At 38.4% G+C, this 23911-nt stretch overlaps 1 protein-coding gene across 2 annotated transcripts in view; it reads left to right on the top strand.

Moving 5' to 3' along the window:
* Window positions 1-23911, top strand: part of PARD3B (par-3 family cell polarity regulator beta) — a gene marked incomplete at its 5' end in the record, with an annotated part of 1039339 nt that overhangs the window by 499285 nt on the left and 516143 nt on the right. The window lies entirely within an intron of this gene.

Below are 23911 nucleotides of genomic sequence, written 5' to 3'. Positions count from 1 at the left end.
TTTTCCACGAAAATGAACACAGAATATGAGAGACAGGAAGTAAACACACAGTTTACATGGGAGCAATCACAGAGGCTTCTCTTTGTATTTCCTCAGAGACCAAGACATCCAGTTGCACCTAGTTCTGCATGGTTTGAGTTGCCTTTACAGCAGTTTTGTTCCAGTTTCGAAAACTGTAGTTGCTCTAACTGTATTTTGACGATCAGCTGTGTTTCTCATGTTTTAAAAGTAATTAATCCCTTGCTACTTTATACATTTCACTACATTGGAGGGGATCTTTGAGGACATTTCTAAAGTATGGAGAGAGAAACCATCTTTTATTTAAAATAGGGTCTGTTGCAATTAGAAAAAAGAAGGGACGATTCAGGACCAGCCCCTAGCTCTACCACCAGTGTGAAAGGCCCTGGATGAATAAGCCCACAAGTGGTAAGACTTTTCTGCATATCCAACCCCTGCAAGGACTAGGGGATGAATTAAGTGATGTGATTCAGGGAACACAGCAATTCAAAACCAGATGCTTAGACCACTAAGCCATCCCTTCCGGCACATTGTAAAGCATGAAGTTGTAAATATAGCAGATAATTGAGATTTAGATTTTAGATACGGGCACTGTTAGCAGCCCTCCTCTAGCTTTCTTTGCTTAGAGTCTTAGAAGTTTATTTAACAGTTCATTTTAATGCAGTTGCTGTCAAAATTAATTAAGGCTTTTTATTTTTTTCTTGTATTTTTAACTCTTCTTTGATGAGGAGAGTATTAATAATAAAAATTGTCTGCACTTAAAAGTGCATCCAAACTGAAGATGGAAAATATTCTCTATATTTGGGACATAATATTTTGAGCCCTCTTTTTGGTTTCTTTTAAATTTCAGCTAAAAAAACAACACATACTTGTTCCTTCATTGATTAAAACTGTCATCTTTCTTTGTCCATATAATGTACCTTCTATAAATTGGCTGCTTCCTTTCTTCTTATGCTAATTAAATAATAGTGGTTCTTAGTCTGAAGTGGGGCATGGGACTTGGCTTTTTATAAGCCTGGCATCCCCATAGCTAGCTTTTTAAAGAACTCATTGACCATACCATTTTATGAGTAAATTTTCTCCTCTTTTTCATTCTGTCTTCAATGCTATGGACAAAAATGGTCCTGTTTTAGCAGGTTCTCTTCACTTCATAAAACATCATTTGTAATGAGATTATTTGAGGAATGAAAGAGATAAAGAATCTATTGAAACATTGCTTTATCCAGTAGTAGATAGAGGAAAAAGTAGTATTTTGAAAAGCCATCAACCTGAAATGAATGTCACCATTTCCTCAGTGTTAATATTAGATGTTTCAGATGGAAAAATAATATTACTAATGATAGCATCATTAAAAAGCACACAAACAAACAAAAGGTTCTACCCGGTTTAAAGTGATGCTTATCACAGCAGCTACTCAGGTTGGAATAAGCATAATAGGTATAGTCTCATTCCATGTGGATATCGTTTCAACAAAGGATAGAGGCCATGCCTAAGAAATTGTTAAAGAATGACTTCAAATGTGACAGTGGGATTATAGGAGACAATAGGGTTAGTCCAACTGTTTGAGTCCAGAGCAATTATATATTGAGAGCTATTTTCATGCAGTGTTCAAATGAATGTGATTCTAAGAGACCAATCAAGTAAACGGCATCAGGCTTTAAAGAGTTTGCAACTGCAAACCAAATGACTACCAAGTTTTTGCAACAAGGCTCTAACTCTTGGGCAAGTACTTATCAGTCTTCCAGTAATAGACCCACACACTTGAGAAGTCATCATTAGAGCCCTAATGAAACCTAAGAGTTATGATAGAAACATACTCAGCCAGCGATGTATGAGACAATTGTGCAGAGTCATTTCCTTTAGAGGGAAAGATTAAAATTTGACAGAGTTTGGGCTTAAGGGAGGAAATCAATTAAGACAAGAAATCTTACCACCTGATCATGGTATATGATCCTTTAATGAATTGTTGGATTTGGTTTGCTAATATTCTGTTAAGAATTTTTGCATCTATATTCATCAGTGACGTTGGCCTGTAATTTTATTTATTTATTTATTTGTGATTTCTGGCATTTAAGGTGAGGTAAAGAGTTTTTACTGTGTCTGCTGGTTCTGAGCTGCATGTAACTCTAAATAGTCCTTTTGCCAAAGTGGCATATTTTGGAGTGGCATATTCTGGTACCCTTAGTGGCAATAATATAGATTTATATGAATAATTACAGACTTCGTAGTGCAGAGTACACAGAATGGTGCAAAACTTATGACCCCTCTTCTCTACCAGCTCCAAATTGTCTTGATGAGCACACCTGACCACCTGGCTCGCAAGAGCAAAGGAAGCACAAGTTGCATGCCTGGCTCCTTTCATTATCCATGGTACTTCAGCCCACTGCTGAATACCAGCCACCAAATTGTTCTACATTTCTGGTTTTGGTGAGATAACAAATATGAACCTAACATCTCATGGATTCCCCATTTACTGGAGCAGAGGGTAAGACTGAGTCCATTATTTTGTTCATACTCTTTTTTCATCCATTGGGCATCCTAACCATTATTCTTTCTGCATGCATGTATTTCAGTCTTTAAGAATGAGTTAACACCAAGCTTTTTTTTTTTTACTGTCATATTTGTGATTTGATTATTCCTTAGGAGGTCACCCACAGAAAAGTAACCAATATATAGTAACCAATATCTATAGATTATATAGACTATTATTTTTGTTTCCTGTTGCCATTCCCTTCTGAAGAGCTGTTAAATGTAATTTTAATATGTTGGGATTGCTTCACAAATGGATAGGTCATTTGCCATATTTTGTAGAGGCACATCACCCGAGTGTCCTCAGCTACAGGAGAAGTATTTCCCTTGTAATATGAAGAGAATAGAGAGGTTTACATCACCACTCAGTTTAAAAACCCTGTCAGGAAGCGTGCACTTCTCTATGCAACCCCGGTTGTTCATTAAAAGTGTGAGCCTTTGTCACTGATTAGGCATGGCTGAGGACTGGGTTGATGGTGTTGTGACAGACATCTTAACAGAAATTGGATTAGAAGAAAATCTCTATTTTGTTCAGGTCCAGGGAATCTTTGATTAGAAAGACTTCTTTCTTGTTTGGGTTTCTGTTTTGTTGTGTATATAGAATTGAGTAAGTGATCTGTAATAGATTTAAAAAATAACTGCTTGTTCTTTTTTAAACCATTCTTTTCTGTTATACTTAGAAAAATATAGTTCAGGGAACGTTCAAATATTTACAACTATTTATAAATTGACATTTTGCTGAGTGACTAGAAAGATACAGTTTTTCCTTGGCTTGTTATTTCTGCATGCAATTATGAAGAAGTGCACTGGCCCATGTTTCTTTGGGAGGGAATACAGGAGTACAGTCTGTTTCGCAGTCAGAAAACAGGGTAGGTGGATTGGCTTGTTCAGTGGTTCATTCATTCACTAACTATGAACATCTACTATAAGCTGATAAAAATCAAGCAGAGACCTAAGGTGAACTGACATGACTTGCTTTCTTCCAACTTTGTAAGGTGGGAGCCATGTCAATTTCGTGAGCATTTCAGGTGACATTCATCAGACAGTGTTTCCTGAGCACACATACTGTGTTCTTGAAGCCTGGGGAACATGAAGGTGGGAGAGGTGGTAGTGATGCACGCGCTATGCTGAAAAGAATTGCCCGGTGATGTGGGAGAATTCCTTATGAAGCTGGTTTGTGGCTCTTCTGTAAGAGGTATCAGAACTTTTAAAGGATCTGCCAATTCCTCCTCTAGCAGTTTTCATTGCTTTAAATTTCTTGTCCTACAGAATTGCTCCAGTAACTATGCCCATTTGGTGAATCTGAATGGGTTTCAAAGATTAATCCAGAGATGACATTTGGATTAACTCATCACTGTCTAATAGGAGCAGTTTTTTGTTTGTTTGTTTTTTTGCGGTACGCGGGCCTCTGACTGCTGTGGCCTCTCCCGTTGCGGAGCACAGGATCCGGACGCGCAGGCTCAGCGGCCATGGCTCAGCGGCCATGGCCATGTGGGATCTTCCCGGACCAGGGCATGAACCCGTGTCCCCTGCATCGGCAGGCGGACTCTCAACCACTGTGCCACCAGGGAAGCCCTAGGAGCAGTTTTAAGATGTGAATTACGAAAACTAATTAGAGTATACCTTTGCCACATACTTCTAGTAATTTTCTGGATCAGGGGTTGGAGGAAGAGATTTAAGTTTAGAGGCTGAAATTTGTCAATCCCAGAATAGTGAACAAATGGACTAGTAGTCGTCAAGAATATCAGACCTTCAGCACTCACAGATTCAGTATTTGAAATTTCATACGTACTGCGTGTAAGCCAAAGGTCCAGAGCATGTGATCATTTGTAGTTTTGCCGCAGCACCGTATGAGTCACTCACGCTGGGAAGTTCATGTGTAGGAATGACTTAGCTTGTCAAGGAGTCTTCAGAAAAGATCGCAGCATTTGCTGACAGATTTTGAAGGGATGTTTGTACTGTACTGTACTGTACTGTACTCCCCTCCCCGGAGGATCTCAGGAAAGTAGGTGAGCGTGGTCAGTGAGATACCCCCTGCCCCCCATCCACTCAGGCTTTTTATCTGTAGCAGCCACCTCCAGCCCTATTCAGATATTGTCCCTTGTAGCAGTCAGTGCTTAAGGATATGTCTGTGAAAACATGTGTATCATTTCTGTAGTACAAATCTCTTACGATTCTGTCAGAGATATGGGCTTGCATTAACAGCTAAATATAAGTTCTTAACCTTGAGATCATCGTCAAGCTTGGGGAGTTTGGAAACCCTGCAATTTTGTGCAGGATTCTGTGTGTATATGCATATGTATACCTGTATTGGGAAGGGAACCATTACTGTCATTAGTTTTGTAGGTTAGACTGTGATTAAAAATATATATATTAAAAACACTGCTTTAGATAGAGAATGTCTAATTTCTCTTAGTCTGTTTGCTTATACCTGCCGTTGTACATGGAAAGGGGCTGAGGTTGGAGGAAGACTAGCAGTTCAGTGGGTATCTGGCTGGTGCGCAGTGGAGTTGAATTATGGAGCTTATAAAGGGAACAGTGCAGAGGCCAGTCACTACCATCTCCTCTCCAGCCTCTTTGCTCTTCCCTCCACAGCATAAGCTCATTAATTTGACGAATATATATGATTTTATCCCTAGTGTGTGGCACAGTGCCTGGAACAAAGGGGAGCATCCTGCCCGGAAACTCTTTCATGAGCTCAGGAATTTCTTGCAGTATTCACTCCACCACCTGGATTTAAATGAAAACTGACTTTGCCCAGTTATACCACTTCCTCAGCAACCCTCTGAAGTAGAACATGCTCATTTTCTTCATGCTGCTTCAGGGCCCTCCTGAAAATAGTGGAGGAGGAAGGTTTGGAGGCATTTGGGATGTGATGTGCCGCTGAAGGATGAAGAGGTGCCCAAAGAGGGAAAAACAATGGAAGAAGACAACTGGCCCAAGAGACTTCTTACCTTGACCTAAGTTTGGATCTAAAGAAGTGAGATAGCTGGAAGAAAAGATATTGAGCAAAAGTTATTGAGCAAAAGTTTCAAAACGGCTTTGCTGCCATGATGGGGTCTTGCTCCCAGTCCTGTCTCTGGTGGAAGGTCCCCACCATAATCAGTAATCTCCAGTCTGGAGGTTTCAGTAGGACAGGTCTCCTTTTCCTAGCTGGCCAAAGCCTGACAAACTCAAGCTTGCAGCCACTCTGGGACCTAGATGGTTTTAAATATTGGTTTAGATCCATTTTATAAATAATGAAAGTCATTTTAAATTACATTATATTAAATAAAATATAAAAGCATATATAAAGAAACATAACCAGCCAGGTACAAATTGGTGCATTCTCTTTTGCTTCAATTATTTCAATCAATAAATAAAGATTAGCTTTCAATTCTGCTTTAAATTATCTCGCCAGAGATGGCTCTGGCAATGGTTCCAGCTAGCTCTCAGCTTTGAATGCAAAGACAGTGCTATATTCATCTTTGAATCCTACTTTCCACACACCCCCGCCCTGCCACCGCCAAGCCCAGAGCTGGATGAGAAGAGAGTGAATGTCTACCGAACGTAAGCAACACGGAAGACTTAAAAACAAAGTCCTTGAACATGCCTTATTCATGGACAAAGAGGAGTTGCAGACTTAGTTCTCCATCTGATAATTGTAAAGGATTTTTCAACACAGACCTTTGACTTCCTACATTTTGAGAAATTTTTGGAAAGTTTCTACTAAACAGAGCATGTACCTAAATCCCTGTGGTGTTTTTCTCTCCCCCTAAAACAAGTCCCTATGGACATGGTTGTGGATTCAACATTTTCTGCAGCCTATTTTCATAGGGAAGACTTTCATAGTGCAGACCGGCAGAGGAGTATGCCTGTACTGGCATGAGTGAAATGCATGTGCAAATGAAAAATATTCCTTTAATAGCATTTTCTTTTATCTTTACACTCTCCCAGCCAAGCTTGGAATCTGTGTAGCTTTGCTTCAGTGCATAAGGTACATTTTGAGAATCAAACCTGATTGAAATATATTTCAGTGAGCAAGAAAAACAGTTAAGCTAGAAATTTTTTTGCAATTGCTAAATTATCCCAACTTTCTCAAGTCTTTTTATATTTGCCAGCTTTAGGTGATGGTTTGTAGTTACATGTGAAGCTCTAGTGCCATCAAACTGTCCATTTGGACAGACTTGTTTTCTAAATATCTGAGAAGATGCTACAGTTTAAATAGAGAGATTAAATGGAAGAGAAGCAGGTGTTTATAATACCTTTGATCACATGTTTTATGATGGGAGCATGACCTGAAGCAGACCTTTATGGGAGAGTGTGCTGTATTGTTCAGTATCTTCACCCTTTCACTGGTAGACAGCACTATCTTGATGTACTCAAATCGTTTTGACAGATTCAGTAATACAGAAAACTAGGGAAAATTAGATGTAACTGGGTGGGGGAAGTAATCCATTTATAAACTGAAGCAGTCATTATAAACATGTTTGTATCAGTCTTGTATTTTAAAAAAAAAGTGTTTTCCACTTTTCTTTTTAGCACTTTTTGAAATGTGTTATTTGAGTATGAGTAAGAAACATTGAACCTTAAAACAGCAGCTGCAGGATCGCCTTGTTGAACTTCTGAACTTTCACAGTTCTAAGGTGTTTAAAGCAGCCTTTTCATTGAACATATTTGCTTGGGAAGCAGCACACCCACAGGTGTTGGTGTTAGGTTGAAAGATCAACAGAGCCGATGCAGTGCTGATCGTGGCATCAATAGTGGTTTTCATTTTTGGTACCTAAATAAGACTAGTCAGTACGTCTGTTCAACTCAGATCTCACAAACAGAACGGAATTTCCCCCCTCCCCCCAGATTTTTTTTTTTTTTTTTTAACTTACAGTTATGTTTTAACTTCCTGATACCAGGTTTAGTCAAGCTTGGTCGCCTTATAATTTTCTTAAAAAACAAACAACACATAACACAAACAAAAAATCCCAGCAGGTAAAATGTGTAATGAGTATGCATTTTAAAAAAATTTATCCAAAAAGATTGTCTTCTCAAATCTAAATCAGAATACTGGCAAATCTTAACAATGAACTCTTAACTCTGCTAATTACTAACAGTAAGGAGGAAAGGAAATATCCAAGAAGATATCACAGAAGAAGAAAAAGAAAAAGAATGAGGTATGGAGGCAGGCTTCTAGTTTTATTTCAAGTAGACTTTACCTCATGTCATATTTTGGTTCCCCAAAAGTTATTTAGAATCAGTATGTGAAGAAAGTATATAATTATATGTCTTTGTGAGAGTTTGCTTTTCAAGGGAAGCTTTAAAAAAAAAAAAAATTGTTCAAATGAATAATCACCCTGAATTTATCTGTTGAAAAATTTTTATTTTCTTCAGTGGGGACTTACCTGCCTTACTATTTGGTGTCTCTTCACTAAGTTCTGGGATATCTAGGATATTTTGTACCTGGAAAAGACCTTAGAAATCTTCTTGTCCTTATTTTACAGATAATGGAAGAGAGAGTCAGGAGATTAGGTGACATCAACAGGCAAAGCTATGAGAGAACTTCTATTGGAACCTGTGTTTCCTTTGTCTTAGACCAGAGTTTAATTTTACGACTATACCTTGGTCTGTCTTATTTTTGTTAAACCTATTAAAACCATGCAGCGTCTCCTGAACACATGCCAGATGAGAAGTTGTGGCCAACTCTGAATGTGTCAAGAGTCAGTGGGATTTAACCTGTGAAGTGCATCATTCACAATGGCACGATCTCTGTAAGACAGCCAGCTGGAATATTGTTGACTTTCAGTGTATTTTACAAAATCCAGAATTGTTTAAACTCAGTCCAGTTTTACCCTAGGAGCATTAAGGTAACTTACCCTGTCGCTTAGCAGTGCGTGTTTATATATATGTGTGCACATATACCCCATAAGCCAAAGTTTTGAGATTAGTTAGTAGATTGATCTAATGAATTGTATTCTCAAAAAATAACTTTTTATTTAAAAAGTAAAATTATTATTAGAAGGGCATCAAGATGGCAGAGGAGTAGGACACAAAGATCACCTTCCTCCCCACAAATACATCAGAAATACATCTACATGTGGAACAACTCCTACAGAACACCTACTGAACGCTGGCAGAAGACCTCAGACCTCCCAAAAGGCAAGAAATGCCCCACGTACCTGGGTAGGGAAAAGAAAAAAGAAAAAACAGAGACAAAAGAATAGGGACGGAACCTACACCAGTGGGAAGGAGCTGTGAAGGAGGAAAGGTTTCCACACACTAGGAAGGCCTTTCGCGAGCGGAGACTGCAGGTGGTGGAGGGGGAAGCTTTGGCACCGCGGAGGAGAGCAAAGCAACAGGGGTGCGGAGGGCAAAGCAGAGAGATTCCCGTACAGAGGATCAGGGCCGACCGGCACTCACCAGCCCGAGAGGCTTGTCTGCTCACTTGCTGGGACGGGTGGGGCTGGGAGCTGAGGCTCGGGCTCTGGAGATCTGATCCCAGGGATAGGACTGGGGATGGCGTGAACACAGCCTAAAGGGGCTAGTGCGCCACAGCTGGCCGGGAGGGACTCCGGGAAAATGTCTGGAGCTGCTGAAGAGTCAAGAGACTTTTTCTTCCCTCTTTGTTTCCTGGTGTGCGAGGAGAGGGGATTAAGAGTGCTGCTTAAAGGAGCTCCAGAGACAGGCGCGAGCCGCGGCTAAAAGCGCGGACCCCTGAGACGGGCATGAGACGCTAAGGCTGCTGCTGCCGCCACCAAGAAGCCTGTGTGTGAGCACAGGTCACGGTCCACACCTCCCCTCCCGGGAGCCTGTGCAGCCTGCCACTGCCAGGGTCCCGTGATCCACGGACAACTTCCCCGGGAGAACGCACGGCAGCCTCAGGCTGGTGCAACGTCACAGTGGCCTCTGCCACCGCAGGCTCACCTCGCATCAGCACCCCTCCCTCCCCCCGGCCTGAGTGAGCCAGAACCCCCGAATCAGCTGCTCCTTTAACCCCATCCTGTCCGAGTGAAGAACAGACGCCCTCAGGCAACCTGCACACAGAGGCGGGGCCAAATCCAAAGTTGAACCCCGGGAGCTGTGCGAACAAAGAAGAGAAAGGGAAATCTCTCCCAGCAGCCTCAGGAGCAGCAGATTAAATGTCCACAGTCAACGTGATGTACCCTGCATCGACCAGAACACAGGCACTAGTCCCCTCCACCAGGAAGCCTACACAACCCACTGAACCAACCTTAGCCACTGAGGACAGACACCAAAAACAATGGAAACTTCGAACCTGCAGCCTGTGAAAAGGAGACCCCAAACACAGTAAGTTAAGAAAAATGAGAAGACAGAGAAACACACAGCAGATGAAGGAGCAAGGCAAAAACGCACCAGACCAAACAAATGAAGAGGAATAGGCAGTCTACCTAAAAAAGAATTCAGAATAATGCTAGTAAAGATAATCCAAAGTCTTGGAAATAGAATGGAGAAAATACAAGGAACGTTTAACAAGGAACTAGAAGAACTAAAGAGCAAACAAACAGTGATGAACAACACAATAAATGAAATTAAGAATTCTCTAGAAGGGATCAATAGCAGAATAACTGAGGCAGAAGAATGGATAAGTGACCTGGAAGATAAAATAGTGGAAATAACTACTGCAGAATAAAGAAAAAAGATTTTAAAAAATTGAGGACAGTCTCAGAGACCTCTGGGACAACGTTAAACGAACCAGCATTTGAAATATAGGAGTCCCAGAAGAAGAAGAGAAAACGAAAGGGACTGAGAAAATATTTGAAGAGATTATAGTTGAAAACTTCCCTAATATGGGAAAGGAAATAGTTAATCAAGTCCAGGAAGCACAGAGAGTCCCACACAGGATAAATCCAAGGAGAAACATGCCAAGACGTATGTTAATCAAACTATCAAAAATTAAATACAAAAAAAAAAATTTTAAAGCAAGAAGGGAAAGCAACAATTAACATACAAGGGAATCCCCATAAGATTAACAGCTGATCTTTCAGCAGAAACTCTGCAAGCCAGAAGGGTGTGGCAGGACATATTTAAACTGATGGAGGAGAAAAACCTACAACCAAGATTACTCTACCCAGCAAGGATCCCATTTAGATTTGACAGAGAAATTAAAACCTTTACAGATAAGCGAAAGCTAACAGAATTCAGCACCACCAAACCAGCTTTACAACAAATGTTAAAGGAACTTCTTTAGGCAGGAAACACAAGAGAAGGAAAAGACCTACAATAACAAACCCAAAACAATTAAGAAAATGGTAATAGGAACATACATATCGATAATTACCTTAATGTAAATGGGTTAAATGCTCCCACCAAAAGACATAGACTGGCTGAATGGATACCAAAACAAGACCCATATATATGCTGTCTACAAGACACCCACTTCAGACCTAGGGACACATACAGACTGAAAGTGAGGGGATGGAAAAAGATATTCCCTGCAAATGAAAAACAAAAGAAAGCTGGGATAGCAATTCTCATATCAAACAAAATAGACTTTAAGACAAAGACTATTACAAGAGACAAAGAAGGACACTATATAATGATCAAGGGATCAATCCAAGAAGAAGATATAACAATTGTAAATATTTATACACCCAACATAGGAGCACCTCAATACATAAAGCAAATACTAACAGCCATAAAGGGGGAAATTGACAATAACACAATCATAGTAGGGGACTTTAACACCCCACTTTCACCAATGGACATATCATCCAAAATGAAAATAAATAAGGAAACACAAGCTTTAAATGATACCTTAAACAAGATGGACTTAATTGATATTTATAGCACATTCCATCCCAAAACAACAGAATACACATTCTTCTCAAGTGCTCATAGAACATTCTCCAGGATAGATCATATCTTGGGTCACAAAACAAGCCTTGGTAACTTTAAGAAAATTGAAATCGTATCAAGTATCTTTTCCAACCACAATGCTCTGAGACTAGATATCAATTAGAGGAAAAAATCTGTAAAAAAAATACACATGGAGGCTAAACAATTCACTACTTAATAACCAGGAGATCACGGAAGAAATCAAAGAGGAAATCAAAAAACACTTAGAAACAAATGACAATGAAAACACAATGACCCAAAACCTATGGGATGCAGCAAAAGCAGTTCTAAGAGGGAAGTTTATAGCAATACAACCCTACCTTAAGAAATAAGAAACAACTTAAACAACCTAACCTTACACCTAGAGCAGTTAGAAAAAAGAAAAAAAAAAAAAAACCCAAAGTTAATAGAGGGAAAGAAATCATAAAGATCAGATCAGAAATAAATGATGAAGGGTACAGTAGCAGAGATCAATAAAACTAAAAGCTGGTTCTTTGAGAAAATAAACAAATCAGAAATAAATGATGAAGGGTACAGTAGCAGAGATCAATAAAACTAAAAGCTGGTTCTTTGAGAAAATAAACAAAATCAATAAACCATTAGCCAGACTTATCAACAAAAAAGGGAGAAGACAAATCAATAGAATTAGAAATGAAAAAGAAGTAACAACTGACACTGCAGGAATACAAAGGATAATGAGAGATTACTACAAGCAACTCTATGCCAATAAAGTGGACAACCTGGAAGAAATGGACAAATTCTTAGAAAAGCACAACCTGCCAAGACTGAATCAGGAAGAAATAGAAAACATGAACAGACGAATCACAAGCAATGAAATTGAAACTGAGATTAAAAATCTTCCAACAAACAAAAGCCCAGGACCAGATGGCTTCACAGGCTAATTCTATCAAACATTTAGAGAAGAGCTAACACCTCTCCTCCTCAAACTCTTCCAAAATATAGCAGTGGGGGGAAAACTCCCAAACTCATTCTACGAGGCCACCATCACCCTGATACCAAAACCAGACAAAGATGTCACAAAAGAAGAAAACTACAGGCCAATATCACTGATGAACATAGATGCAAAATTCCTCAACAGAATACTAGCAAACAGAATCCAGCAGCACATTAAAAGGATCATATACCATGATCAAATGGGGTTTATCCCAGGAATGTAAGGATTCTTCAATATACACAGATCAATGAATGTGATACACCATATTAACAAACTGAAGGAGAAAAACCATATGATCATCTCAATAGATGCAGAGAAAGCTTTTGACAAAATTCAACACCCACTTATGATAAAAACCCTCCAGAAAGTAGGCATAGGGGGAACTTTCCTCAACATAATGAAAGCCATATATGACAAACCCATAGCCAACATTGTCCTCAGTGGTGAAAAACTGAAACCATTTTCACTAAGATCAGGAACAAGACAAGGTTGCCCAGTCTCACCACTATTATTCAGAATAGTTTTAGAAGTTTTAGCCACAGCAATCAGAGAAGAAGAAGAAATAAAAGGAATCCAAACTGGAAAAGAAGAAGTAAAGCTGTCACTGTTTGCAGATGATATGATACTATACATAGAGAATTCTAAAGATGCTACCAGAAAACTACTAGAGCTAATCAATGAATTTGGTAAACTAGCAGGATACAAAATTAATGCACAGAAATCTCTTGCATTACTGTACGCTAATGATGAAAAATCTGAAAGTGAAATTAAGAAAACACTCCCATTTACCACTGCAACAAACACAATAAAATATCTAGGAATAAACCTACCTAAGGAGAGAAAAGACCTGTATTCAGAAAATTATAAGACACTGATGAAAGGAATTAAAGATGATAGAAATAGATGGAGAGATATACCATGTTCTTGGATTGGAAGAATCAACATTGTGAAAATGACTCTACTACCCAGGGCAGTCTACAGATTCAATGTGATTCATTTCAAACTACCACTGGCATTTTTCACAGAACTAGAACAAAAAATTTCACAATTTGTATGGAAACACAAAAGACCCCAAATAGCCAAAGCAATCTTGAGAAAGAAAAATGGACCTGGAGGAATCAGGCTACTTGACTTCAGACTATACTACAAAGCTACAGTAGTCAAGACAATATGGTACTGGCACAAAAACAGAAATATAGATCAATGGAACAGGATAGAAAGCCCAGAGATAAATCCACGCACATATGATCACCTTATCTTTGATATAGGAGGCAAAAATATACAGTGGAGAAAAGACAGCCACTTCAATACGTGGTGCTGGGAAAACTGGGCAGCTACATATAAAAGAATGAAATTAGAACACTGTCTAACACCATACACAAAAGTAAACTCAAAATGGATTAAAGACCTAAATGTAAGGCTAGACACTATAAAACTCTTAGAGGAAAACATAGGCAGAACACTCTATGACATAAATCACAGCAAGATCCTTTTTGACCGACCTCCTAGAGAAATGGAAATAAAAAACAAAAGTAAACAAATGGGACCTAATGAAATTCAAAAGCTTTTGCACAGCAAAGGAAACCATAAACAAGACGAAAAGCCAACCCTCAGAATGGGAGAAAATATTTGCAAATGAAGCAACTGACAAAGGATTAATCTCCAAAATATACAAGCAGCTCATGCAGCTCAATATCAACAAAACAAACAACCCAATCCAAAAATTGGCACAAGACCTAAATAGACATTTCTCAAAAGAAGATATACACATTGCCTGCAAACACATGAAAGAATGCTCAACATCATTAATCATTAAAGAAATGCAAGTCAAAACTACAATGGTTGACATGTATACACTGATGTGTATAAAATTGATGACTAATAAGAACCTGCTGTTTAAAAAAAAGAAGAAAAAATCTATTAGGTTTATAGACATGTTTGCAATTTTAAAAAAAACAAAACACTACTGTTACCTTGGAGAAAAAAAAAAACTACAATGAGATATCATCTCACACTGGTCAGAATGGCCATCATCAAAAAATCTACAAACAATAAATGCTGGAGAGGGTGTGGAGAAAAGGGAACTCTCTTGCCCTGTAGGTGGAAATGTAAATTGATACAGCCAGTATGGAGAACAGTATGGAGGTTCCTTAAAAAGCTAAAAATAGAACTACCATACGACCCAGCAATGCCACTCCTGGGCATATACCCTGCGAAAACCATAGTTCAAGAAGAGTCACATACCAAAATGTTCATTGCAGCTCTATTTCCAATAGCCAGAATATGGAAGTAACCTAAGTGTCCATCAGCAAATGAATGGATAAAGCAGGTGTGGCACATATGTACAATGGAATATTACTCAGCCATAAAAAGAAACAAAACTGAGTTATTTGTAGCAAAGTGGACCTAGAGTCGGTCATACAGAGTGAAGTAAGTCAGAAAGAGAAAAACAAATACCGTATGCTAACACATATATATGGAATCTAAGGGGAAAAAAAAGAAGGTCATGAAGAACCTAGGGGCAAGACAGGAATAAAGGCATAGACCTAGTAGAGAATGGACTTGAGGATATGGGGAGGGGGAAGGGCAAGCTGGGACAAAGTTAGAGAGTGGCATGGACATATATACACTACCAAACATAAAATAGATAGCTAGTGGGAAGCAGCCGCATAGCACAGGGAGATCAGCTCAGTGATTTGTGACCACCTAGAGGGGTGGGATAGGGAGGGTGGGAGGCAGACACAAGAGGGAAGAGATATGGGAACATATGTATATGTGTAACTGATTCACTTTGTTATAAAGCAGAAACTAACACACCATTTAAAGCGATTATACTCCAATAAAGATGTTAAAATAAATAAAACATAAAATTATTAGAGCTCAATCTCTAGAATAATGACATACTTGATAGTTTTTCATATAAATCCTTTTTAATGCTTCACAATGTAATATTTCTCGCTTGCACCATTTGTCTAAAATCAGCGGCTAAGAGACATCACAAGGTAAATATGTTTAACATGCTTGCATACAAACCTCAGTCTTAGGACACATGGATCCTTGGTCCTTTCTTTGTCCCTTAGTTTCACCTTGAACAAGGCATTAAGCTTTTTTTTTTTTTTTACTTGAGTATGCCCATGTATAAAATTGGAATATGAATGCCTAGAAATTATTTAGGATTGTCATGAATATGTATCTACTTGTATGTGAAATGTTGTGAGATCTTTGAAATATGGGTAAAGTATATCCAAGACATCATTAGAGTGTTTGTTACTGTCATTGAAAGAAAAAAGAATTCATAAAGAGTTCAGCATAAGATCAGCATTCATTAAGTCAGCAACTATTTACCATGGTACAGAGAAAGAGCACTGTATTGAGAATCAAGAATCCTGGATTCTGGCTTTGTCGCTATCACAATAATTTAAAAGACTTGTTACCTCGTCCTTCTGTGTCTTAGTTTCCTTACCTATAAAATGAGTGGACTAGACTAGCTTGTCAGCACCATTCTTTCTAGGGCTTGCTTAGTATTGTTCAGGTTATCTGAGGATGTGCACTATTTATTATAAGGCAGTGCCAATTTCTAGATATATGAATATATTGGGTTGGCCAAAAGGTTCATTCAGCTTTTTCCATAAGATGGCTCCAGTAGCACTTAGTTGTCTTTAATTTCATTCAAAACAGTTTTGTTAGATTGTATGTGACAGCTGTCATATTAGCATGCAGTTAAAAAAAGACATATCAAAATTGGTCCATTTTTGTGCAGCCATTTTAATATTGAAGATAGAAAAAAAAGCAACATTTTTGGCATATTACGCTTTATTATTTCAAGAAAGGTAGAAATGCAACCGACATGCAAAAAAAAGATTTGTGCGGTGTATGGAGAAGGTGCTGTGACTGATCAAACGTGTCAAAGTGGTTTGCAAAGTTTTGTGCTGGAGATTTCTAGCTGAATGATGCTGCATGGTCGGGTAGCCCAGTTGAAGTTGAGAGCAATCAAATCGAGACATTAATTGAGAGCAATCAACGTTATATCACGTGGGAGGGGAGATAGCCGACATAGTCAAAATATCTGAATCAAGCCTTGAAAATCATTTGCACCAGCTTGGCTATGTTCATTGCTTTGATGTTTGGTTTCCACATAAGTTAAGCAAAAAAAAAACCTTCTGGACCATATTTCTGCAAGCAGTTCTCTACTTAAATGTAATGAAAACCTTCCATTTGTAAAACAAAGTGTGATGGGCGATGAAAAGTTGATACTGTAGTAATGTGGAATGGAAGAGATCGTGGGGCAAGTGAAATGAACCACCACCAACCACTCCAAAGGCCGGTCTTCATCCAAAGAAGTTGATGTTGTGTATATGGTGGGATTGGAAGGGAGTTCTCTATTATGAGCTCCTTCTGGAAAACCAAATGATTAATTCCAACAAGTACTGCTCCCAGTTAGCCCAACTGAAAGCAGCACTTGACGAAAAACGTCCAGAATTAGTCAACAGAAAATGCGTAATCTTCCATCAGGATAACACAAGACCACATGTTTCTCTGATGACCAGACAAAGACTGTTACAGCTTGGCTGGGGAGTTCTGATTCATCTGCCGTATTCACCAGACGTTGCACCTTTGGATTTCCATTTATTTAAGTCTTTACAAAATTCTCTTAATGGAAAAAAATTCAAATCCCTGGAAGACTGTAAAAGGCACTTGGAACAGTTCTTTGCTCAAAAAGATAACAAGTTTTGGGAAGATTGAATTATGAAGTTGCCTGAAAAATGGCAGAAGGTAGTGGAACAAAAGGGTGGAAATGTTGTTCAATAAAGTTCTTGGTGAAAATGAAAAATGTCTTTTTAGTTAAAAGCTAAAGGCACTTTTTGGCCAACCCAATACAACCTAATATACATTTTGTATATATAACATTTACGTTTGTTATATATGTATATATATATATATAATGAATAAACATATCATTTATATAAAATAAGTTATGGACGTGTCAAATTGCTAGGACTGAAACATTTTGGGGTAGGATCTCTGAAGCCAACTGAGATATTTCCCATGGCACGGCATTGCCCAAGGCATGAAGAAAATATCTTAGATCAAGCTTAAATAACAGTGCTTGACTACCAAAATGGATGTTCATCTCATGTGTGCGTATCAGATACAACTTGTTTTTACTTTAGTACAGATATTCATGTTCTAAAAAGTCAAAACAAATATTCTGAAATTATGCCCAGAATTTTATTTTATAATTTACATGATGTTTATGTATGAGCACCAGGCACATAACCTAGCATTCAAGTCTTCTCTGTATAATTTTTCTATTACTCTCATTCTAAAATTCATATGCAATTTCAAAGGAAACTTGCAGTTGGCTTTTCAGAATGCAAATCTTGTTATAAAATACACCTGAGTTTTGGAACCATAACTGAATTGTAATTAAAATTTTGTAGGCAAGTGGTTTCAAATGTGGCTAAAATGCATTGGGGTGGGGAATCAAGGCCATATATCTTCACCTGTAAGTCAAAGCAAGCCATCTACAGATAACATCTATTTCAGTTCTCATCTGAGAGAGAAAAAACTGAGCAGTAAAGCTGTTTTTAATATTGTTTTATAGCTGTGCATGACTAGGGAATAGTGATGAGAATGTGGGTAACGTTTTCTTCCAAAAAGTTTTACCATGAGTGTTAAGTTTATTTGGAGATGTATAACTTAATGAGGCTACGTCATGAATACACTTTCCTGTACGAAATCGGTGACTTACACCCACAGTGAACGTTGAAACGACAGCCTGGTGCCAACACCAGGATCACACTGGAGAGAGAGGGCTGCCCTGCCTGGTACTTGGCCCCTTCCGTGCAGCCTGTGAACACTTGCTGTCGTGAGCACTCGTGCTAACTAAATGTGAACACCTTTACTTTCCAGCTGCCGCTAATTGGTTTGGGAGTATTTATGTAAGTGTTGATTTTAAAGCTAAAAATAGCACAGTGATGTTTAAATCCAACTCATTCTGGCTGTCAGAAATGCTCCCATGATCCTGAAAGTGTTGCTAAAAATGTTCACGTTTTAAAAATTGTAGTAATTAAACGTGTCTGTTGTGAGAGCCACATATGATACGTTCCCTGCTCTGATAATCAAAGAGGTAAAGGACAAGCTTCTTAAAGGTCTCTGCTTGACTGGCAAGACACGACCTCCTGGTGAACTTTATTAGGGAGCAAAGTATTGTAATGTGAGCAAAAGGAAGAGACAAAGTAAATTTCAACATATCTTTATAACCTTGTATTCTATGCAACCGATCAGATCTATTTTAAGTTAACATTAAAAATAGAAATTATAATAATTTTACCAATAAGATTAAGCATAGAGCTTGCCAAACCATAGTATTTTCTGGAGACAAATTTGAGGATTTGAAATCACGTAACTAATATTTCTCAAATCTAAACTGAAGAAATATAGTGACTGTTCAGCATCTGTTGTTTATACCCTAGCTCTTCATAATGAAATGATTTTTACCCCTTTATTCCCAAATTTAAAAGTCACCATTTTACAGATTTGGCTCAAAGTTATTCAAATAAGCTATGAGAAAAAATATATATAATTTTTATTTTTAGCTTTGTGTGATTTTGTGACTCTTCTTTTCATCCTGTTATTTAGTGAAGGAAAAGCCTAAGCGCTCTTAAATTATGGCATATCATTTATTTGGTAATTTTTGGGAAAAGTGATTTTTATGGACCCTGTCAAGAAATAAGCTGTCTTTGTCTAAGTCTTGAAGCACTGCACTGCTACAGTATTGTTGAAGTCAACTGGGAATTGACTTTGTGTCCTTGTAGGATGTCCTAAGCATCTGTCTGCCTGCCCCATCTCTAGAGAATATCAAAGAATTCTTTTACTTCAATATATAGAAATGATTTTGGCAAGTGACAAACACTGCCCATTAGTTGAGATAATAAACTATAGTTACTACCCTTTTTTTTTTTTTTTTTTTTTTTTTTTTGCGGTACGCGGGCCTGTTGTGGCCTCTCCCGTTGCGGAGCACAGGCTCCGGACGCGCAGGCTCAGCGGCCATGGCTCACGGGCCCAGCCGCTCCGCGGCATGTGGGATCTTCCCGGACTTGGGTTACGAACCCGTGTCCCCTGCATCGGCAGGCGGACTCTCAACCACTGCGCCACCACGGAAGCTTTTTTTTTTTTAACTACCCTTTTTGATAGCTGTGGCAAGCAGAGTTTTTGATGCAGCTTTTAAAATAGTAGAACTTTTGTCTTAGACACATAAATCTGTGAATGTGTGTTTTTTCTTTAAGTCTGTAGTGATTGACATGATTGCTATATAAGTGTAGTCAGTTCAGAAATACCCTTGAGCAGATTATCACATTGCAGTTGGGCCAGTATTGCTTTCAAATTCTAATTGACATTTTCATATACTCGGAGCATTAGGTACTTCGTTGACATAAATAAAACCTTTACTTACTATCTAACCAGAACTCAAAAAAAATTCCTTTGAACCTTGCGGAACGTTGATTTGAACCAGAAAATACGTTGTTTTCTTACCTTGGCATGGGATCAACAAGAAAATTACAGTTGGAGTAAGGAGCAGAGTCAAAAATACAGTTAAAACCTTATAACAAACATCCCAGTTTTTTCTTTGACATTCCGAGGATGTATGTCCATGTAGTATTACAAAGCCAAAAAAGAATATTTGTTTTAATAACTGCCACTGTTAACTGTTCATAGACTAGACTTATTTTGTTAAGATGGTAATACTCTCTAAATTAAGCTACAGATTCAATGTGATCCTTATCAAAATCCAGCTAGCACTTTTGCAAAACTTGATGCTCAGATTCTAAAATTCATATGAAAATGCAAAGAACCCAGAATAGTCAGAACAAACTTAAAAAAATAATTGGAGAATTCTTACTTCCTGATTCCAAAACTTAGTACAAAGTTACAGTAATCAAGACTGTGTAATACTGGCAAAAGGATGCAAATATAGATCAATAGAATAAAATTGAGAGTCCAGAAGTAAACCCTTGCATTTTTGGTCAATTGAGTTTTGGTAAGGGTGTTAATACAACTCAGTGCAGAAGGAATAGTCTTTTCAACAGATGGTGCTGGCACAACTAAATAGCCACATGTGAAGAATGAAGTCGGACCCCCTACTGCACACAGTGTACAAAAATTAACTAGAAATGGTGATAGGCCTAAATGTAAGAGCTGACACTGTAAAACACTTAGGAAAACATATAGGAGTAAATCCTTGTGACCTCGTGTTAGGCAGTATTTCTTAGATATGACACCAAAACACAAGGAACTAAAGAAAAAATAAATAGAACTTCATTAAAATTAGAAACTTTTGTGCTTCAAAGGGCCTATCAAGATAGTGAAAACACAGCCCATAGAATGGGAGAAGATTTGGAAATCGTATACGTAAGGAATTTGTATATGGAATGTTTAGGAAACTCTTACAACTCAATAATAAAAATACAAATAATTAGGCATTTCTTCAAAGAAGATATACAAATGTCCAACAGTCTCATGACAAGTAGCTCAGCATCATTAATCATTAGGGAAATGCAAATCATTAGTCATTAGGTATATGCAAAACAAAAACCACTTTACACCCACTATGATGGCTAAATTGTTTTTTAAAAAAGGAAAATAACAAGTGTTGGTGAGGATTTTGAGAAATTGGAACCCTCATATGTTACTGATGGGAATGCAAAATTGTGCAGATGTTTTGGAAATACTATAGCAGTCCCTCAAAATGTTAAACATAGAGTTAAGATATGGCCCAACAATTCCACTCCTAGGTGTATACCTGAGAGAAATGAAAAACATCTGTCCGTGCAAGAATTTCTCATTCTTAGCATTATTTCACAATTGAACACTTTCAAATATTCGTGGCAGCATAATTCATAATCGTAAGCAAAAGTGGAAACAACCCAAATGCCCATAGAGTGATGCATGGGTAAACAGAATGTGGTACATCCATACAGTGGAATATTATTTGACCAAAAAATGGAATGAAATACTGATACATGCCACAACATGGGAGGGTCTTAAGAACATCATGTTAAGTGATAGAAGCCACATATCTTATGATTCTGTTTATATAAAATGTTCAGAATAGGTAAATCCTTATCGACATGGCTTCCCTGGTGGCGCAGTGGTTAAGAATCCACCTGCCAATGCAGGGACTGGGTTCGAGCCCTGGCCCGGGAAGATCCCACATGCCGCGGAGCAACTAAGCCCTCACGCCACAGTTACTGAGCCTGCGCTCTAGAGCCCACAAGCCACAACTACTGAGCCTAGAGCCCGTGCACCGCAACAAGAGAAGCCACTTCAGTGAGAAGCCCGCACACCACAACGAAGAGCAACTAGAGGAAGCCTGCGTGCAGCAACAAAGGACCAACCCAGCCATAAACAAACAAACAAATAAATAAATTTGTATTTTTAAAAAAATCCTTAGCGACAGAAAGTAAATGATTGCCATGGGCTGTGGGAAGCAGAAAACATGGGGAGTGCTGGCTAATGAGTATGGGGTTTCTTTGTGGGGTTTTGAAATTGTTCTAAAATTACATAGTGGTGATGGTTGCAAAACTCTGTGAATAAGTGAAAAAGGACTGCACTGTACTTTTTCAAAGGGTGTGTTTAATGTTATATAAAGCATATCTTAATGAAGCTTTTATAAGAGAAAAAGTAGTGGATCTTAATGCTCCAGTTAAGCCTTTAGATGATTGCAGCTGCAGCCCTGCTGACACCTTGACTGCAACCTTATGAGAGATTCTACCCCACAACTGCCCAGCCAAGCCACTTCTAAATCTCTCCCAGAAACTATGGGAGATAATGTTTTTTAGCCATTTAATTTTGAATTTATTGCACAGTATTAGGAAGCTAATAGAATGCCATTCAGCTTATTTACTCATTAACGTTCACTAAATCAATTCTGTGTGTTGTGTGCTTAATGTAGAGAGGACTAGATACAGCCTCACCCTTCATGGAGCTCCCTCTTGTGAGAGAGAGAGATGAGAGAGTCAGTGATTCTGATTTTGACCTAAATGCAGTCATCAAATGTTCTGTCATGTGCAGTAGTCACAAGTATGTATATTTTGTTAAATTGTCTCTTCAAGTATTTTTGTAACCTGCCCAACCCTGTGACTTTTCAATGTAAGCACACATCAAGCCCTTCATAATAAGGTGAATGTTTGAAAGCTTTCAAAGACATTCATCTTTTAAGATTTAGTACCTTAAACTAAAAAGCATCCTTCAACTTTTTGGATTTTTTTTTCTTTCTTTATCCTCATGAAGACGAAAAAGTGAATAAATTTTTTAAATCTAGTGTAGATCAAGTGCTTCCCAAAACTACCAACCCCTAGGTGAAATGTTGCTCTTCAATCTAAAAATGAAGTAAGTTTTTTTAATCAGTTCACAATGACACACCGCTTAAGTTGTGCCTCCCTGTCTTGTTTTCTTCAAAATATTAACCTAATTCCTTTATGTCCAGCCTTTTAACTCATCTGTTGCATTTTTTGGTTGAAATGATACATTTAGATCCATGAATGCTCCATGTAGTTTGTTTCAGTGAAATCTAAGTTTGTAATGAGCGCTATCTGTGACTCTGCTTCTGAAGAGTGGTGTGTCTGCAGAATTACTCTGTTAAAGTTCATTCCACACGGAGAATGGGAAGGGTGAGCTGGGACGAAGTGAGAGAGTGGCATGGACATATATACACTACCAAATGTAAAATAGATAGCTAGTGGGAAGCAGCCGCATAGCACAGGGAGATCAGCTCGGTGCTTTGTGACCACCTAGAGGGGTGGGATAGGGAGGGTGGGAGGGGACGCAAGAGGGAGGAGATATGGGGATATACGTATATGTATAGCTGATTCATTTTGTTATAAAGCAGAAACTAACGCACCAATGTAAAGCAATTATACTCCAATAAAGATGTTTAAAAAAAGAAAAAAAAGTTCAGTTCCAAAGCCTAACAGAGGACTAATGTCTTACTAAATGAGAATCTCAAGCGGGCTGGCTTTCTAGAATCCATCTCTCCTCTATGTATCACCCAGTTCAACTTTGCCACCATCCTGGAGTGCAGGACCTCTCTTGCCCTCTTACCTCTCTGCAGTAGAAGAGTGTTTACCATTTTAGAAGTTAAGTGGTTAATTTTAGTTTCTCTGTGCTGAAAATCATCCTCAGAATTAAAGTCTTAAGGCAAAGTAAGAACTCCAGATTTCTTTTCCTGCACTAGTCCTGTCACACTTTTGATAGAAGTGACCTTGCCAGGCAACCTTTTTTTCATGAATTTTGCTTTCTTTATATTTTTAGTGTCACCAGGGAGATGCAAGCAAGTACAGTACATTAAAGCTAATACATCACTACCTGTCAATGGAACCTTCCCTTTGGTACCCCTTTTCCTTGCTGATTTAAAACACTCAGTCCCAAAAGCTTATGGTTGAGTAGCAGGAAGCTAAATGATGTATTCCAAAGCTCTTAACATACTGCCTTGTGTAAATGGCCCGTTTGAGTATTTCAGAAACCAAACGGAAGAGAAAAGAACATTGAAAGCACTGAAAAGATTAACACCTGTTTCCAGCC

The sequence above is a fragment of the Grampus griseus genome, assembly GCF_964374135.1.
Source record: "Grampus griseus genome assembly, chromosome: 7".
Taxonomy (NCBI): Eukaryota; Metazoa; Chordata; class Mammalia; order Artiodactyla; family Delphinidae; genus Grampus; species Grampus griseus.
Note: the sequence above shows the minus strand (reverse complement) of the source record. Positions and strands in the feature narration are given on the sequence as shown.